The sequence below is a fragment of the Centropristis striata genome, chromosome 1, assembly GCF_030273125.1.
Source record: "Centropristis striata isolate RG_2023a ecotype Rhode Island chromosome 1, C.striata_1.0, whole genome shotgun sequence".
Lineage (NCBI taxonomy): Eukaryota > Metazoa > Chordata > Actinopteri > Perciformes > Serranidae > Centropristis > Centropristis striata.
In genome coordinates, this window is record NC_081517.1 from 423,859 (window position 1) to 438,858 (window position 15,000).

At 40.9% G+C, this 15,000-nt stretch overlaps 1 protein-coding gene across 1 annotated transcript in view; it reads right to left on the minus strand.

The window, feature by feature from the left end:
* gcgrb (glucagon receptor b) overlaps window positions 1-10,729 on the minus strand; it is an 88,986-nt gene extending 78,257 nt beyond the window's left edge. The window contains exon 1 of the mRNA XM_059343815.1: window positions 10,576-10,729. The gene's annotated coding sequence lies outside the window, so the exon portion shown is untranslated. The remainder of the gene's footprint in view (window positions 1-10,575) is intronic.
* Window positions 10,730-15,000: the final 4,271 nt, after the last annotated feature.

Here is a 15,000-nt window from a genome sequence, read left to right on the forward strand (position 1 = left end):
GTACCTGTCTCCACCCAGAGGGGGCAGTACCTGTCTCCACCCAGAGGGGGCAGTACCTCTCTCCACCCAGAGGGGGCAGTACCTGTCTCCACCCAGAGGGGGCAGTACCTCTCTCCACCCAGAGGGGGCAGTACCTGTCTCCACCCAGAGGGGGCAGTACCTCTCTCCACCCAGAGGGGGCAGTACCTCTCTCCACCCAGAGGGGGCAGTACCTCTCTCCACCCAGAGGGGGCAGTACCTGTCTCCACCCAGAGGGGGCAGTACCTCTCTCCACCCAGAGGGGGCAGTACCTCTCTCCACCCAGAGGGGGCAGTCCACCTTTTTCCAGCAGAGAACCATGGCCTCAGACTTGGAGCTGCTGACTCTCATCCCAACCACTTCGCACTCGGCTGCAAACCGCCCCAACGAGTGCTGGAGGTCTCGGCTTGATGAAGCCAAAAGAACCACATCATCTGCAAAAAGCAGAGATGCAATTCTTAGGTCACCAAACCGAATCCCTTCCTCCCCCCGGCTGCGCCTTGAGATCCATGAAAACCACAAACAGAATCGGAGACAAGGGGCAACCCTGGCGGAGGCCAACACCCACTGGGAACGTGTTTGACGTGCCGAGTATGCGGACACCTCTCACTTTGGTTATATAGGGGACCGGATAGCTCGTTGCAACGAGCCCGGTGCCCCATATTCCCGCAGTACCTCCACAAGACTCCCCGAGGGACACGGTCGTAGGCCTTCTCCAAGTCCACAAAACACATGTTTTGCATACTACTGGATGGGCAAACTCCCCATGACCCCTCCAGAAGTCTAAAGGGTAAAGAGCTGGTCCATTGTTCCACGGCCAGGACGGAAGCCGCATTGTTCCTCCTGAATCCGAGGTTCCACAATCGGCCGGAGCCTCCTTTCCAGCACCCTGGAGTAGACTTGGAGTAGCCGGGGGTCAGGGGTCAGCACGCCCAGGTACCCGCCTTTGCTTGCCGCCCGACTCCCACTGCACCCGACCCCTATGCCCTACTCTGCGGGGGGTGGGCCCACAGGTCGGCGGATCCATGTAGCTTCTTCGGGCTGAGCCCGGCCGGGGCCCCATGGACAAAAGCCCGGCCACCAGATGCTCGCCTGCTTGCTCCCCTCCCGGGTCTGGCTCCAGGAGGGGGCCCCGGTGTACCCGTGCCAGGCGGGGTGCGCTGATCTCTCATGGTCCGCTTCATAGGGGTCTTTTGAATCGCTCTTAGTCTGGCCCCTCCCCTGGGACCACTTTGCCATGGGAAACCCTACCAGGAGCTACTGCTCCCGACAACACAGCTTCCAGGATCACTGGAGCACACAAACCCCTCCACCACGATAAGGTGGCGATTCTTGGAGTATAGTAATAACACTGTGTGTAAATTATAACATAAATGCTGTATAACAACAGGAGAACCTTTTTTAAAAAGATCAAAGCTCCATAAAGTGCACATTTAAATAAAAAAATAATAAACATTACAAAATAACTAAATATGACAAACCCTAGTAAGGGCAGACTTTATATATAAAGAAAGAAAAAAAGACCTATATAGATATATGTGATATGGAGTAATTCCATATAGTCTCTGCAGCACTTTCCTCACTACCCATATATTCTCTTTTTCTGTTTTATCATTCTCCTCTCTCTTCACACATTTTTTATTTTAATGAAGCTCATCAGACATCATTCGTCTCTCGGTGTTGACAGAATACTAATTTGTCCAATTGCACCTGAACACAGCTTCCCGCCACTGTGGAGTTTCCACGGGGGGGGGGGGGGGGGCAAATGAAAGTCAAGGTTGTGGGTGAGGACTCAGGGAGAATGATGAGCTGATCACACACACACACACACACACACACACACACAGACACACACACACACACACACACACACACACACACACACACACACACTAACACACACACATACAATGCACTGATGGGCGGAGGCGGGAGAAGTTCAATTTTACGCTTCAAGAAAGATAGTAAGAAAATACAGTGATTCAGACTGGGGCAGTTTCAGAGCGAGCACTGCATCAGAATGGGAGCGTAGAGGAAGAGATCAGCCAGAGGTGGTAAATATACAGTGTGAGGTCAAATACAATGGAAGTGAAGGGAAGAAAGACATAAAGCAGAACAACAAAAGAGAGTGAGTTTAAATGACTAGTGTATCAGACACGGTGTATAAAAGCCAAACAAAGATTATTAGCATGATGGTGATAAGAGATTTAGATGCAGGTCAGGAACACTGAGTCACAGAGAGAAAGAGGGAGTGGCAGAGTGAAGCATGATGCTGACTGATTTATGGTTTTCAATTTCAACGTCAGTCAGAGAAACTCACAGAGACGCATGAAGACGAGATTAATCCCGATAGTCATCAGTGAACACACACACACTGCATGAGCATCCCAGTGTTGATTTATCGAGGCTGGTTTCTAACCAGCAGCTCTTTCTCACTATGTTAATGCTCCGACTCGAAGGGGCGTTCACCTTCATTTTCCTGGTCGGTAACTCATTTTTCTGATTGTTCTGACACCCTGTGAATGCAGCACAAATGTCCGTGACTAAAGTGAAAAATAAACAGAGAATCCGTCTCGTGATTCAGTGGAAGTGATCCTGGCTGTCCTGGGAAGATTCATCACCAAAAGCAGATCATAATTACAACATTTTCTAACTTTTTATCTATCATGCAAATTACCATCTAATTGACACTTGTAAATTATATACATGAATATAAAGTAACGACATGGGCAACTTGCTCTATATATTCAGTCTTACTGCAACAAGATCTGGAACCTAAACGACAGAATAGACGGTTTGTGAATACAACTCTAACCACATATTGATCGCTTGTCAAAATGAGAGTTTTGTGGCTCACAATACCGCGGAGCGTTTCTAAAAATAGACACACATTATTATACATATGCGTACGGTCCGTGGGTGTAAAAAGGTAAAAAAGGTTGCAGTTTCTGTGAATCTAGATACAAAACTACTGAACAAGGTTTAGGGCAAAAAATGCCTTGTAAGGCGTTATAAAAGACAGTTTAAACAGTAGAAGAAAAGAAGTGTGTGTGTGTGTGTGTGTGTTAGTATGAAAAGATGGTGCTAACCCTTTGCTGTACAGACATGTGTGTGTTGCCTGAAAGCTGCCTGTCCTTCACGTCTCCTGCTGGACGTCTGCAGAGGAAGCTGAGTGATGTGAAACATGTGTGAGGCGAGCAGCCTCATATCTGCAGCCCTGCGGTCATTTCCTGCAGTAATTAGCCACAAGAGTGTCTCACACTGATGACATCAGCATCAGACCGAGATTAATTAATCTGATTTTCGCTGACACATAAAATGTCTGTGTTTAACCAGGCAGGGGCAATCTGCCTCTAATGCTATGAGCATGTGTGTGTGTGTGTGTGTGTGTGTGTGTGTGTGTGTGTGTGTGTGTGTGTGTGTGTGTGTGTGGGTGTGTGAATGAGCGCTGTCTGTAGTGTTAAGGTGACTTGAGTGGTCACTAAATCTTGGAAATCACCACATAAATGCAGTCCATTTACCGCATTTACTGCATGTGTGTGTGTGTGTGTGTGTGTGTGTGTGTGTGTGTGTGTGTGTGTGTGTGTGTGTGACCACAGCATGCGTCACACACCAGTGTGGGTCAGTGTTGATCAAATAAACAATTGTGTTTATGGAGCGGACCTTCTATCAACACACATGCATAAAAACACACAGCACTCCTCCACCACGCTCCGTCAGAAACACTCTGTTATTGTCAAAGAGGAACTTAATGTGCTGATGGAATAAAGTTCTTCATTACATTACATTACAGCCCTTACACCCAAGAAGTTGTGACACTGTGAAAATGAAAACAGAATGCTTCAAATTCAGAATGCAGAGTTCATATTAATAATAGTTGATCACTTTGAACATAAAATATATTGTCTTTGTACAGTTTTCCACTGAATATATAAAGATATAAAGATAAAGGTTTATTTAGGTTTTAGAAAACATCCCAACTTTTTTGGAATGAGGGATTTACAACGGAAAAAAATCTTGATAGAACCCTTTACAGATAAAATACACACACAAAAATGTTCTCTGAGAAAGGACAGCAATAATGTCAAACAATAAGCCCTCTCCATTAACTCAGGGCTGAAGTTTGGAAACTCCTCAGTTTATGTCCAGTGTTCTATCCTCAGAGAGCTGAGAGGAAATGTAAAGATTTGGTTCCTGCCCCAGCACTCTGGATGCTATAACAATAACGGGGGGATTATCTCTGCAGATATATAAATAACATCTGCAGCTGCTACTGACTCTGTGTTTGCATTGACTGTATGTTCATGTGTGTGTTTGTGTGATATAGTGTGCAGAGAGAGTGTGTAATCACCTACCCACCCTAATGAATAAATAAGAGGAGAGATCAAATAGAGGAGTCTACAAAAGAAAATATACATTACATGAAATATGCAAGACTTGCTCTACGTGAGCCTCCTTCTCTCTAACAGCCGAACCAAACTTTGAAGTTCCCACGAGAAGCACAAACCTCCCTATCAGCATTTATATGACCTTTGTTGTTAAAGTGATTCTCTCCACATTGAATACACGAGACTCTGTGTGAGCATTTGTGTTGCACTGCAGATTTGGTCTAAATGTTTTTAGGTTTAAACTCTGCTCCATAGTGCTGCTGATGGTCATAAACCTGCATGGTACTAAACTGAAACATATAAATAATATCTAAACCACATCTCATCCTTTTACCCTGAATGAGGAAACAAAACATTCGCAGCCATGTCAAAGACTTGACCACAGGCCAGCCTGTCCTCCTGTCAAAAAGATCCAATATAGGCTGGGATGGTGGACGGTCAAACAAGCAACAGACTTCCTCCCGGGACAGCCGGATTCGTGTCCCGTGTGAAAACAACAGTAGATCATTTTTAACTTAAGTTACGTTCTTTACGTAAATTACACGAATCACGTTTTTGAACAAAACCTACGTTTTTCACGTAAATTGCTGCAGTCATGTGACCCTTGTAACTACTTTTACTACTTCTACTGTCTTTTATAACACTTTACCAGAAGTGTTTTGCCCTAAACCTAAGGTCCCGGGCCCACCAGCCGCACCGCGATACGTTAATATGTGCCATAATTTGACCTCTTCTGCCGTTTCTGTTGGAGGATTGTTGCAGTGGCAGCTGGACGAGATCACACTGCGTGATGTAGCCCATCATCAACACCAGGGCTAATAGCATAGCAAGGAGTAATGTAATGTAGCCAACAACTCCTCCAAACCAGGTGGCCTTGTTTTGTTCTTAGTCTCAAATAAACCATGTTAAAGCTGAGTCAGTAGCTCGCTGGTCTACATGCACCAAGCTCCAATCAGCTTCACCATCAACCTTCTCAACCTCACAACTCTTAACAAATGGCAACATGGTGGCAATCAACACTGATTGTAATAGAGTTCCTGTGCTGTCGGTTTTTACCAGGAACACAACAATGACTAAATCAGCATAACACACGCAGGCCTTGGAGAGCATGTCATTGATCCCTATACCATGCAGTACACGTGTCATAGACACAGGAAGTAGTCCTCAGACAGCAGCAGGATGTGTCATTAAAGGACCCGGTGGGAAAAACCTCTTTGATATGAAACAGCATACTATATGCCCACAGCCTTTACTGGTTATTAGGGATGGGAATAATTCATCAATGATCGACTAATGGTTAAGAATGGATCACGTGGAATTGTTAATCGATCTGTGTATTCTTTAATTTTAATTTTATCTCTGACTCTGTATCAGTATCACTGAACTGAAACATGCTGATTGTTCAGTTCTGCAGCCGTACGTCAATCAGCCAATGAGCTGAGGATTCAGTTGGATCAAGCTACAGTTTGCTAACTGGAAGTTGCAATAACAATTATAAAACACAGAGAAATACAAGAGGATTAACTTCAGCAAATCTAGCTCTGTATCAAACCTTGCTAGCATGAATTACTGAGTTTAATTTTATATAAAACTAATTCAAACACAATACACAGTTAAATATGAAGATTACTGTGAAAACTGACCTCATGCCTCATCGGGGCTGAAACATTAAACATATATATAACATATATATATATGTCTTTTATTTTGCGCATGTATGCATGCAGTGATTAATCGATGAATGAGTTGGCAGGTTTCTTCCAAACGCCCATCCCTTCTGTTTATATACCTCTAAAACTTTAGTTTGAAAGTGTCATATAATCAATATAAGAAGCGACCTCTGAAAAAGTGAGCGAGAGGTAACTTCTAGAAGTAAAAGACAGTCCAGTGTATTAGTGGACAAAAGTTCATAGGTCAAAGCAATCACTTTCTTTCAACAATGACCTGCACAGCTCCATCCACAGTCCTGCAGAGAGAGCCTGTCTTTGTCTGTTTATTGATTGGAAATAAAGTTTAGCCAGTGAAAGCGGGAGCTTTTTTATAGTAGCGCTTGTGTCACGAGAGGGAAGTTAATGGAAAGAAGACATTAGCCTACTTCATCTACTTTCATGTTTGAGGACCAACGTCGTGAATCAATACCTGTCCTTTGTAAACGTTCCCTGTATGTGCACCGACCAAATCTAATCTGCAGACATCATACCATTACAAAAGAGTGGTCTGATGTCTGGGACACCACCGAGCCCCAAGGCAACTTAGGATATTACTCTCAGAGAGAGGGAGAGAGAGAGACAGAGAGAGAGAGAGAGAGAGGGAGAGGGAGAGAGAGAGTGAGAGAGAGAGAGAGAGAGAGCAGTTTGGTGCAAAAACACAGAAGCACAAACTTGGGGCCCTTTTTGCAGGTGTCCGGAGCAGTCTGGATGGATGGATGGATGGATGGATGGATGGATGGATGGATGGATGGGACCATAGACTGTGTAAAATAGGATGGATGGATGGATGGATGGATGGATGGATGGACGGATGGATGGATGGATGGATGGATGGATGGGACCATAGACTGTATGAAATAGGATGGGTGGATGGATGGATGGATGGATGGATGGATGGATGGATTAAATGGATGGATGGATGGATAGATGGATGGATGGATGGATGGATTAAATGGATGGATGGATTAAATGGATGGATGGATGGATGGATGGATGGATGGATGGATGGATGGATGGATGGATGGATGGATTAAATGGATGGATGGATGGATGGATGGATGGATGGATGGATGGATGGGAGGATGGATGGATGGATGGATGGATGGATGGATGGATGGATGGATTAAATGGATGGATGGATGGACGGATGGATGGATGGATGGATGGATGGATTAAATGGATGGATGGATGGATGGATGGATGGATGGATGGATGGATTAAATGGATGGATGGATGGGAGGATGGATGGACAGATGGGATGAATACATTGTTTGTGGAACAGTTTTCTAATCACATCAGCTTTTCCCCTTTTAAAGCAAAAGACAATTTCCAAATGGCCGAGATGAGACGTGAACTCCTCTGAGGAGAACTGCAGGTCGAGACGCCAGCACATAAATAAATAAAAGATAAAAAACACTTGAAACCACATCAGAATAACACAAAGGCTTGTGTGTGACAGTTTTATGGCTTGTTTTAATAAGGCTGCAAGTAACACTGATTTCATTCATGATTAATCTGATTTTACGGAACATATAATGCAATAAATGATGCGTATAGGGTGATTTACAAATGATGTCATACAGCTAACTATTTTCAATGTAATTTATTCTTTATTTAAATGGTTTTAATTAAAATAATTAATTAAAATAATTAATTAAAATAAACTGGGTTTTTTTTTAAATCATTCAGAGTTCTTTCCTAAAATTGGTTTTATGTTCGGCATTCTTTCATAAAGTTATTTGAAAGAGTACCTTTGCATCAGTGCACAATCCACATAAAAATGTCCCTATATCAGCTGCCAAATCAGTAATGTTTATATTTTCCCCTCTGAAACGGGTGACAAAAAATCATATTGGTCATGCTCTGGTTGTTTCCCACAGTCCAAGCTGATCTGTTCAAAGCGCTTCTTTTATTCGATGGTCAGTCTAAAACTAAAAAGCATTGGCGAACAGTAAATACTATTTATGATTAGAAAAAATGACTACATCAATTAGTGGGTTGCCTGGACACTCAGTCAAAAGTTTAGTTTTCACTCCTTACTTTGGGTTTGTGGCCTTTAGATGAGTCTCATTCACCAAAGAACACCCAACACAATATTCATAGATTCATATTCTTTCTTGTCAAACAACTGCAACATCAACAAACACAATGATCCAATGAAATCACATTTAGTCAATTTGTGACAACAACACACATGGTTACTGTTCTATCTTTTGATTGATTATCCGATCTGAACATATGAGATATGTTTGGATCCAAGATCAGGAGTAGCAGACGGTATTTCAAGCACTAATGCAGGAAGTTTGTATTCTTACATTACATGCAGACCACAACAACGTCTGCAACTCCATAAAACACTTACTTTCCATAAGGAACCACACCATCCAGCACATACACACTGAACACTGATATTCGCTGGAAACTATTAGAAAATTATTGGAAAATCGAACCTCGTAGCCACTTTAAAACTCCTAAAGATAGGGAGGCTAAAGAGACTTCAGGTGAGATGAGTCAGGGTGGAAACCCAGAGTGAGTTGTGTTCCTGACCAGGTGTAGGCCTATCACACAAAGGGGCGGAGCTACACTAAAAGGGGCGGAGCTCCACTAAAAGGGGCGGAGCTCCCATGAAAGGCTTCCGATCGGAAACAGTGCAAATAATGATATTTTGAAAAATGAATTCAAAAATCTTCAAAGTCGAGGATGCACACCTTCGTGCCATGTGCAAGCCACAACTGTCAGCGATGCCCCAGACACACACACACACACACACACAGACACACACACACACACACACACACACACACACACACACACACACACAGACACACACAGACACACACACACACACACACACACAGACGCTTCTTGCTTTTACAGATATACAGATGCACCAATGGCAGAAAGAACACTGCACCAAAGTAATTATCAAAATAGTTTTACATTATATTTCTTCTGATCAACTAATTAATCCATTGAGTAACTGGTTTTATGGTCACATAATAATAACTGCATGATCTGGACGTCATAAGCTTTTCCTTATTACAGCGACCACCACATGCAGCCCATTAGGCCCTTATAGGGCTCCACCAGTGCTTTATGTTTAATGTGGCCTCTATAGGCTACTGTAAGCCAGCTGATGATGACTGCAGGGTCCTCTGGGCCCCTGAAGGCACATCACAGGGACTCTGGTAGCAGCTGCATCAGACTATAATAATTCTTCAGTGCAGAAGTCAAATGTAGCAGCAGAATAACCGGCACAGATTGCCTAATGTCTGCTGATTGGAGAAGATTACCCAGCGCAGTCTTTACGCAGTGATAACAAGACGTTTAGAGTTTAAGGAAGGAAATCTAGTTTGGTGAGATTACAATTTGTTTGTTCTAGAATCAGATAAAACAGGGCCTATTGGGCCATAATTGCAAAAAGGCTCATTCAGCAATCACTTTAGAATCAAACAATCAGCTTTAAATCAGCTTTCTGCAGCTGCACTTCATATCACACAGCCCACGCCTTTTAATATCAGAGATAAACCAATATCAATAACAGTCGATCTTCATGCAATAAGCATAAACTAAAAGAGCTAAGAGAGGAGATTGTTATTATATTGCAAACTTCATAATTTAATATTCAAGTGGTTTAGACACCATGCCTCTCATTCACCAAAGAACACACAATACAATATTCATAGCATCATATTCTCTCTTACCACCTCATCTAATAGTAAACAACAATATATCTGCAAATCAATATATATCTACAAAATGATATATATATCAACAAACACAATGATCCAATGAAGTCACGTTTAGCCCATTTCTCACATACACAATAACATACAGCACAGTGTGAAGTGAAATAGCTTAAAAGATAAAAAATAAAATATGATAATATTGAGATTTAAATGTCAATATTATCAGTAGCTAAAAAGCAGTATATTATTTAAGTAAGTTTTAGATAAATGAAACAGTGAAACAATATAACAACTACATACATTATGCAGTAATATGCAGGTGGATGAAGTATTTGTAATGAGTTATGGATCATTATGGCATGAAGAGGACAGAGATGATGAAATAAAGACACAGTGGAGTTGGTTTGCTTTAAATACAGATTAAAATCACAGAGCAGAAGCTTGTTTAAAGAGAAAACGGTTTATTTTATCTAACTTCTCTAATTCCTCATAGTGATAAGAGCAATAACGTGCTGAAACACTTCTACAAGTTGAGGCTACTCTCTTCCAGAGTAAACAGTATTTGGAGAAGAAGAAGAGGAAGAAGAAGAAGAAAAAGAAGAAGAAGAAGAAGGAGAAGAAGAAGAAGGAGAAGAGGGAGAAAAAGAAGAAGAACCCACTCCTGCCAGGCTCCATTATGAAGTTGTGTCCGCCAGCAGAGAGGACAGCATGGGGTTAGAGTAAACAGACAAAGAAAGTAAACATAAACTAAATTAATTTTTAATTTCCCACCTCCGCGTCCAGACCTCCTCGTGCGCCCCTGGCTGCTCATCTCGGCCGGCCCATCAGCTCCATCACCGGGTCCAGGTACAGGTGATGGTTTACAACAGAAGAAGAAGAAAGGAGAGATAAGTTTCCCTGAGTCCAGTTTCCTGTCCGGGTCTCTTGGTGTCTCCGTAGACTCCTATGATCACTTTCCTGAAGGAAACGAGCTGCAGCGGACTGGAGAGCTGAACTGTTGGAGCTCCGCGAGATTTATGTCAAACTAGCGAGAATGTAGGAGGGGACTTCCTGTGGAAAATTTCAAAATAAAACGTGTGAATGTCTCACAAGCAGGCGGTAGTCTCCGTGTCTGAGCAGGGAGGCAAACCAGGAAGTGCCTCAAGCTGCATTCTACCGAAACCTCCAGCAGGGGGCGCTAAACAATCTGTCCATTCATTTCCATGCAAAATTTTAAAATTCTCACTTGATTTATTACCTCAGAAATACTATGGTCTCAATCACTAGTAAAAATATTCTTCAAGACAATTTGATGTTAATAGTGTAAACAATGGCCCCATTTAGAAGAAAATAGAAGATAAAGAATCGTATGATTTGGGGCGGGGCTACCTTTGATTGACAGGTCACTGACAAGGCGAGCCGTCACCAGGAGAGAAGCAGAACAATGCGTATCCACGGCAACGTGTCAATAAAGTTATATATAACGTCATAACTTTGACCCTTTCACTGTATTTCCACTTAATGACAGTTTATTTGAACGTTTTGTTCAGTAAAAATGTTTTGTTCAGCGTTTGGTTGGACTAACAGACACATTTGATGAATGAATGAAGTTAATAACCAATGAGAAACAACACATGTAAACAGCTTTTCTCATTATTTTTTGTATTTTTGTTTGCTCTTTGTTCAGTCACTTTTCTTAAAAATAATAATAATAACAAAACATAAAAACACAGTTGTCTTTATCTAGCTGTGGATAAAACAGCATGACTTTCTTTGGCCCCGAATCTACTTTAAAAATAATCGGTAAGTATTCAAAATCCAGAAATACTTGGACCAGTGTTGTTACCCATTACTGACTTTAGAGTTTGTTTCATTCGGATAAGAAGAAAATAAAATCCAAAAAATCAGTAAAACTATCAACTGAGTCTTTAATTCATTTGTCTTGCACATCCAGTCGTTGGCTGCTTGTCTTCCTACATTTCAATTCCACTTTTGTTATATTTAGGCACCAAAAGGGGCCGTTTTTTTCTATTTCTTTAAAGTTAGAGCTAAAATGTTACTTGTAATGCATAATGAAAAAGATAAATTGAAAAGTTAAAACAACTGCACATAAAAGCCAAAATAAAGTGGTTATGTGGACGTGTGTAATAGGGGAAGTGGCTTAGTTACACTGGCTTTTGTAAAAAGTGAAGTAACTTTACTTCAAATAAAATGATTGTTTGTTGGACTAATGCCCAGAGAACACTTCCACATAAGGGTCAATAAAGTGCATTTTATTTTCTCTAATAACATCACTGATTGTAGTCTTACATTCTAAAAGGGAAAACAAGATGATAAATGAGCACAAACCAAGAAGAGAGCACACAAAGTGCTGTATCGTGTCTCTGTTGTTTTTCTTTTCTCGTGGTTTCATCTAAATCCAGAGGAACTAGAAGAGCTGCAGCTGGTCTGTCAAATTGGTCTTTAATGGAGAAAGTTGTTGTTTTGAACATCCACATCATTTATTCTGAAGGAATAAAACATGTGATCATGAGCATGTTTTATTGTTATAGTTGTGTCTTTTGTGCCATCATGCCTTTATTTTGAAATGCCACTCTTTGAACTTCTGGTAAGATTCTTCCTGAATGTGTGCAGCTTTATTAAGGCAGGTTTCTAATTGAGTGCGGGCTCTTCAGAGTCCAGAAGAATTTTAAAAGGAAGTGATAATAATGCAGGCTTTTATTTTGGCTATTTCTTTGCAATTGAAGGCATCGATAGATTACCACGATGAAAACAAGGACACCATTGAGTCTGTATGGGAGAAAAGATGTAGATGTAGATGTAGATGTAGATGTAGATGTAGATGTAGGGGAAGCCTGCTCCCACATCCACCTGCTCACCTGTTCACATTCCCAAATCACTTCCTGACTCACAACCAGCCCACGCTGTCCCACTTCACCATGGGTCCAACCAAACAGAAAGCTCTGAGTCTAAGAAGTGAAGCTGTAGTTACCTGGACCTGTAGTTACCTTTTTCAAATCTTCTTCAATAAAACATGATGTTAATTTTGTAAATTATGGTCCCATTTAGAGTAAACCAGATGCCAGAGCAGGGTGATGCTACTTCTGATTCATAGTCATGGTGCGTTCACTGGCGTGTAAAAAGGATGGGTTAAATGCAGAGGTTGAATTTCCCCTTTGTGGGCCTAATAAGGGAATCTAAATCTTAATCTTAATTACCATTTCATCTTAATACTCTGACCCTTTCACATTTCATCTCCTGAAAGTTAATTGTAACATTTTGGTCGTCTAAAGCAGCTGTTCTCAACCTTGGGGTCGGGACCCCAGTTGGGGTCGCGAGATGATTTCTGGGGGTCGCCAAATCATTTTGGAAGTCAGCTCTGTCTCCACTGTGTTAAAGTGTTCATGTGTTTTAGTCTTTTTGGTCATTTTGTGTCTTTTTTGGTAATTTTGTGTCTTTTTTTGGTAATTTTGTTTCCTTTTTTTGGTCAATTTGTGTCTTTTTATAGTCATTTTGTGTCTTTTTTTTAATCATTTTGTAGTCAATTTGTGTCTTTTTTTGTTATTTTGTGTCTTTTTTGTCATTTTGTGTCTTTTTGGGTAATTTTGTGTCTTTTTTGGTAATTTTGTGGTCAATTTGTGCCTTTTTTTGTCAATTTTTGTTAATTTTGTGTCTTTTTTTGGTCATTTGTGTCTTTTATTGGTCATTTTGTGTCTTTTTTGGTCAATTTGTGTCTTTTTTTGGTCATTTGTGTCTTTTGGGTGATCTGAACTGTGTGTGTGAGATTGTGTTCAGTGAGCGGGGGTTGCGGACAACATGCATGTTAAATTGGGGGTCGCGACTCAAAAAGGTTGAGAACTACTGCTCTAAAGTGTCTTGTTCAGTGTTCAGTTGTACTAAAAGACATTCTAATGAGTCGGCTGTTCATTTTGAATTTCTAACCAAACTATCCAGCACTAATGCTGATAATTCAGCTCCAACATATTCTTTAAATATGGTCCCAGTCTGTTATTACTGCATCCATTAGTTCCTGCTGTCTGATACGTGGATTTAGACTCGCTGGCTTGCTTGCCTCTGGATTTTTTGTTGTTGCTTGTTTTGCTGCCTTCTTGTGCCTCACACAAAGTGTAAGCATTGGTTCAGTCCAGTTTTTATTCTTCCTCCTGCTCTGCCTCACTCTGAAGCAATGAGACTGGTGAGGAAACGTTAGTGGAGACCTGGTTGTTCTCTGTCTCATGACTTTCAGCTCTGGCTCATTATTATTATTATTCTGGCTCAGTTAATAGAAAACAGAGCATAAGTTAACTGTATTTGGAAGTTTACTGCCTGGATAATATATGTATTTAAAAATAAAAAATAAAAATTTAATGTTTCTAAATTTACTGGCAAGTAACACATTTTCAGTATACTCTTGAAAAAAATGTTTCATGCATTTTAAAAAAAATATTGCATGATTTCCACAGAAAAATAAATAAAAAATAAAAATTAGTGGATTTATTTAATTTTAATCTTTAACTTCCATACAGACGGTAATAAACACAAATTGTAAAAGAGCACATATTCTTATACTTATTGGTGTTTACCATGTGTTTATGTGTGAGTGCTACATATTTGCTACAGTTTGTGTTGTGTAACCCATTATTACCCTTATTATTATTATTATTATTATGTCTTTGTATGCTTTTATTTTGATGGATGTGTTAAGTTCTTTCAGTGTTTCAGGAGCTTCGCTGTACTCTGTGAATTTAAATTTTTATGCTTCTCTGCATTAATAACAACACAATATGATTCATCATTGCTCAAGAGAATGAATTCAGGGTCAATTAGCAGCATAACCTCAGTGAATACAGTAATCCCAGCTGAAGTCTTAATGGGTGTGTGTTGGTTACAGTAATAAGGATAAAGCATGAAGGGAAATATGAATGGATGAAAGCCAAGAGGCACGGAGAGAGAGACAGAGAGAGTGAATGAAGCAGTCCTCCTGAGAAAACCCCTGCAAAGTGACATTTTAAAGAAAAATTATTATGCAAATAGCATCGGTCATCTATTAGATATTATAGATTTACCTTCCTGGTGCACTTTTCATTACATTAGTTGTGAAAACACGCAGGTTTCCACTGCAACACACGATTATAACCTTTGTCAGCTGACTGAAGAGGGTCACGCCTCAGTGGAAATAACACCTTTTATTTTTTTAAATGCAGCTCCATAATCATC